Here is a 6,000-nt window from a genome sequence, read left to right on the forward strand (position 1 = left end):
TCTACAAATCACCTTGGGCAGTATGGCCGTTTTCATGATATTGATTCTTGCTATCCATGAGCATGGAATGTTCTTCCATTTGTATGTGTCCTCTTTTATTTCATTGAGCAGTGGTTTGTAGTTCTTGAAGAGGTCCTTCGCATCCCTTGTAAGTTGGATTCGTAGGTATTTTATTCTCTTTGAAGCAATTGTGAATGGGAGTTCATTCATGATTTGGCTGTCTGTTTGTCTGTTATTGATGTATAAGAATGCTTGTGATTTTTGCACATTGATTTTGCATCCTGAGACTTTGCTGAAGTTGCTTATCAGCTTAAGGAGATTTTGGGCTGAGATGATGCGGTTTTCTAAATATACAACCATGTCATCTGCAAACAGGGACAATTGGACTTCTTCTTTTCTTAATTGAATACCCTTTATTTCTTTCTCTTGCCTGATTGCCCTGGCCAGAACTTCCAACACTATGTTGAATAGGAGTGGTGAGAGAGGGCATCCCTGTCTTGTGCCAGTTTTCAAGGGGAATGCTTCCAGTTCTTGCCATTCAGTATGATATTGGCTGTGGGTTTGTCATAAATAGCTCTTATTAGTTTGAGATACGTTCCGTCAATACCGAATTTATTGAGAGTTTTTAGCATGAAGAGTTGTTGAATTTTGTCAAAGGCCTTTTCTGCATCTGTTGAGATAATCATGTGGTTTTTGTCTTTGGTTCTGTTTATATGCTGGATTACATTTATTGATTTGCGTGTATGTTGAACCAGCCTTGCATCCCAGGGATTAAAACCCACTTGATCACGGTGGATAAGCTTTTTGATGTGCTGCCAGATTCAGTTTGCCGGTATTTTATTAAGGATTTTTGCATCGATGTTCATCAGGGATATTGTTCTAAAATTCTCTTTTTTTGTTGTGTCTCTGCCAGGCTTTGATATCAGGATGATGTTGGCCTCATAAAATGAGTTAGGGAGGACTCCCTCTTTATCTATTGATAGGACTAGTTTCAGAAGGAATGGTACCAGCTCCTCCTTGTACCTCTGGTAGAATTTGGCTGTGAATCCGTCTGGTCCTGGACTTTTTTTGGTTGGTAGACTATTAATTATTGCCTCAATTTCAGAGCCTGCTATTAGTCTATTCAGGGACTCAACTTCTTCCTGGTTTAGTCTTGGGATAGTATATATGTTTAGGAATTTACCCATTTCTTCTAGGTTTTCTACTTATTTGTGTAGAGGTGTTTACAGTATTCTCTGATGGTAGTTTGTATTTCTGTGGGGTCAGTGGTGATATCACCTTTATCATTTTTTATTGCATCTATTTGATTCTTCTCTCTTTTCTTCTTTATTAGTCTTGCCAGCAGTCTATCAATTTTGTTGATCTTTTCAAAAAATCAGCTCCTGGATTCATTGATTTTTTGAAGGATTTTTTGTGTCTCTATCTCCTTCAGTTCTGCTCTGATCTTAGTTATTTCTTGCCTTCTGCTAGTTTTTGAATGTGTTTGCTCTTGCTTCTCTAGTTCTTTTCATTGTGATGCTAGGGTGTCAATTTTAGATCTTTCCTGCTTTCTCTTGTGGGCATTTAGTGCTATAAATTTCCCTCTACACACTGCTTTAAATGTGTACCAGAGATTCTGGTATGTTGTATCTTTGTTCTCATTGATTTCAAAGAACATCTTTATTTCTGTCTTCATTTCCTTATGTACCCAGTAGTCATTCAGGAGCAGGTTGTTCAGTTTCCATGTAGTTGAGCGGTTTTGATTGAGTTTCTTAGTCCTGAGTTCTACTTTTATTGCACTGTGGTCTGAGAGACAGTTTGTTATAATTTCTGTTCTTTTACATTTGCTGAGGAGTGCCTTACTTCTAACTATGTGGTCAATTTTGGAATAACTGCAATGTGGTGCTGAGAAGAATGTATATTCTGTTGTTTTGGGGTGGAGAGTTCTGTAGATGTCTATTAGGTCCCCTTGGTGCAGAGTTGAGTTCAATTCCTGGATATCCTTGTTAATTTTCTGTTTTGTTGATCTGTCTAATGTTGACAGTGGGGTGTTAAAGTCTCCCATTATTATTGTGTGGGAGTCTAAGTCTCTAAGGACTTGCTCTATGAATCTAGGTGCTCCTGTATTGGGTGCATATATATTTAGGATAGTTAGCTCTTCTTGTTGAATTGATCCCTTTACCATTATGTAATGGTCTTCTTTGTCTCTTTTGATCTTTGTTGGTTTAAAGTCTGTTTTATCAGAGACTAGGATTGCAACCCTTGCCTTTTTTTGTTTTCCATTTGCTTGGTAGAGCTTCCTCCATCCCTTTGTTTTAAACCTATGTGTGTCTCTGCGTGTGAGATGGGTCTCCTGAATATAGCAAACTGATGGGCCTTGACTCTTTATCCAATTTGCCAGTCTGTGTCTTCTAATTGGACCATTAACCCATTTACATTTAAGGTTAATATTGTTATTTGTGAACTTGATCCTGTCATTATGATGTTAGCTGGTTATTTTGCCCATTAGTTGATGCAGTTTCTTCCTAGCATCGATGGCCTTTACATTTTGGCATGTTTTTGCAATGGCTGGTACTGGTTGTTCCTTTCCATGTTTAGTGCTTCCTTCAGGAGCTCTTGTAGGGCAGGCCTGGTGGTGACAAAATCTCTCAGCATTTGCTTGTCTGCAAAGGATTTTATTTCTCCTTCACTTATGAAACTTAGTTTGGTTGGATATGAAATTCTGGGCTGAAAATTCTTTTATTTAGGAATGCTGAACATTGGCCCCCACTCTCTTCTGGCTTGTAGAGTTTCTGCCGAGAGATCTGCTGTTAGTCTGATGGGCTTCCCTTTTGGGTAACCCGACCTTTCTCTCTGGCCGTCCTTAACATTTTTTCCTTCACTTCAACTTGGTGAATCTGACAATTATGTGTCTTGGATTTGTTTTTCTCAAGGAGTATCTTTGTGGCATTCTCTGTATTTCCTGAATTTTGAATGTTGGCCTGCTTTGCTAGGTTGGCGAAGTTCTCCTGGATAATATCCTGCAGAGTGTTTTCCAACTTGGTTCCATTCTCCCTGTCACTTTCAGGTACACCAGTCAGACATAGATTTGGTCTTTTCACATAATCCCATATTTCCTGGAGGCTTTGTTCATTTCTTTTTACTCTTTTTTCTCTAAACTTCTCTTCTCACTTCATTTCATTCATTTGATCTTCAATCACTGATACTATTTCTTCCAGTTGATCGAGACGGTTACTGAAGCTTGTGCATTTGTCACGTAGTTCTTGTGTATGGTTTTCATCTCTATCAGGTCATTTATGGACTTCTCTGCATTGGTTATTCTAGTCATCCATTCATCAAATCTTTTTTCAAGGTTTTTAGTTTCTTTGCACTGGGTTCGTAGTTCCTCCTTTAGCTCTGAGAAGTTTGATCGACTGAAGCCTTCTTCTCTCAACTCGTCAAAGTCATTCTCCGTCCAGCTTTGTTCCATTGCTGGAGAGGAGCTGCATTCCTTTGGATGGGGAGACGTGCTCTGATTTTTTGAATTTTCAGCTTTTCTGCACTGCTTTTCCCCCATCTTTGTGGTTTTATCTACCTTTGGTCTTTGATGATGGTGACATACAGATGGGGTTTTGGTGTGGATGTCCTTTCTGTTTGTTAGTTTTTCTTCTAACAGTCAGGACCCTCAGCTGCAGGTCTGTTGGAGTTTGCTGGAGGTACACTCCAGACCCTGTTTGCCTGGGTATCAGCAGCAGAGGATGCAGAAGAGAGAATATTGCTGAACAGCAAGTGTTGCTGTGTGATTTCTCCTCTGGAAGCTTTGTCTCAGAGGTGTACCTGGCTGTGGGAGGTGTAAGGTGTCAGTCTGCCCCCAGTGGGGGATGTCTCCCAGTTAAGCTACTCGGGGGTCAGGGACCCACTTGAGCAGGCAGTCTGTCCTTTCTCAGATCTCAACCTCCATGCTGGGAGAGTCACTACTCTCTTCAAAGGTGTCAGACAGGGACATTTACATCTGCAGAGGTTTCTGCTGCTTTTTGTTTAGCTACGCCCTGTCCCCAGAGGTGGAGTCTATAGAGGCAGGCAGGCCTCCTTGAGCTGCGGTGGGCTCCACCCAGTTCAAGCTTCCCAGCGGCTTTGTTTACCTGTTTAAGCCTCAGGAATGGCAGGCACCCCTCCCCCAGCCTTGCTGTCACCTTGCAGTTAGATCTCAGACTGTTGTGCTAGCAATGAGGGAGGCCCTGTGGGCATGGAACCTTCTGAGCCAGGTACAGGATATAATCTCCTGGTGCGCCATTTGCTAAGACCCTTGGTAAAGCTCAGCATTAAGGTGGGAGTGACCCGATTTTCCAGGTGTTGTGTGTCACAGTTTCCCCTGCCTGGGAAAAGGAATTCCCTTCCCCTTTGTGCTTCCTGGGTGAGGCAATGCCTTGCCCTGCTTCGGCTCTCGCTCATTGGGCTGCACCCACTGTCCTGCACCAACTGTCCGAAATGCCCCAGTGAGAAGAACCCAGTACCTCAGTTAGAAATGCAGAAATCACCCGCCTTCTATGTTGCTCACGCTGGGAGCTGGAGGTTGGAGCTGTTCCTATTCAGCTGTTCCTATTCCATCTTAGTGCCCAATCGAGTAGGCCATTTTCCGGTGATTATATCTTGTTAATGTTGTTATACTGACTTTATAAAGTTAATGGGGCAGATCCAGATTTTGAATGGCTGGAGCTTATCTAACTTGGAGGCTGTCTTTAAAGAACATGAGTACATACTGCAAATTCAAAATTAGGTCCAGAACATTGAAAGGAGTCTGAGACCTAACAAAATTAGGTCCAGAACATTGGAAGGAGCCTGAGAGATTAAAGGTTCTGAAGCTTAAACTACTTTGTATTTATAGTCAGTCTACTTCTAGTTTCAATAAAAAACCAAATCAAGAAAACTAAAAAAATGTAGGAGGGAAGGGGATGTAGATTATAGAGCAAGTAGAATAGATCTCTTTTTTTTTTTCAATGTAATGAATAAGTAGATAATAACCAAAAGTATGTATATATAATTATCAAAGCACACAGATATGAACATATAAAACTGAATGACAAAGATGATAATCAGAAAAAATAAAAGCAGAAAAAGTTAAATAGTATTTCTACTGCAGGACTCACCTGGAGGTGGTGTAGTGGCAATGGGGAGATTTTATTTTTCACTTCATCCCATTCAGAACTGCTGTGGGAAAAACTCCCCTCCATCCTCTTAAGGGCCTGGCGAGTTTCAGAATTAAACTGACAAAAGATAAGAGTAACACAAGTTTTGTATGGCCTGGGAAACTTCATAAAGGAACAGAGACCCAAAGAAGCAGTTACAGTCAGTTACAAGATTGAACAAAGAATAGCAAACTGTGAACATGTGATAAAGCAAAGCGTCCTGGGCTAGGGTGGTTAATTGGTTAAAGTGGCCAGGATGGCAAGGGTTAGTTTAACAAAGCTTGTTTGTACAGAATTCCTTCAGCCTCATCTATCCTGTCCTTGATGATAAGAATGTTGCCTCTTCTCTAGTGTAGGGAGGACATTTTTCACATGGGAATCTCATCTTCTGCTTTTAAGTCTTGGAGTCCAGAGGGCAGTGGTTGAGATGTCTAGATGTTGGGTTCAAAGAATCTCCAACTGGAGTGGGACAGGCAGTGACAATCTGGCATGTTACCCTGGTTTGCCATTTGCATGTTGAAAAGGTTGTTCATATATGAGCTGTTACAGTGACTTCGCTGAAGTCTGTATTAAAGTGTCCAGTTTCAGCTTACAGGAAATCCAGAAAAGGACAGTTTTGATTTTTGGTGATTCCAAGTCAGAAGAGTGGGAGAAAATTGGAAATATTAGTTTGGATACTAATAGCCAGATGCTGGAGGAAATTAGAAGAATTTACAATCTAGTCACTATTATATAGGTAAATAAAAACCTCAAAAACAATGAGTAGGTCTAATGTATCCATCTAACAATGGATACAGTATAGTTTTCTTCTGAAATATAATTTTTTCTCTTTAAAATTGAGACAGCCAGGTGGGAG

The sequence above is a fragment of the Chlorocebus sabaeus genome, chromosome 27, assembly GCF_047675955.1.
Source record: "Chlorocebus sabaeus isolate Y175 chromosome 27, mChlSab1.0.hap1, whole genome shotgun sequence".
Classification (NCBI taxonomy): domain Eukaryota; kingdom Metazoa; phylum Chordata; class Mammalia; order Primates; family Cercopithecidae; genus Chlorocebus; species Chlorocebus sabaeus.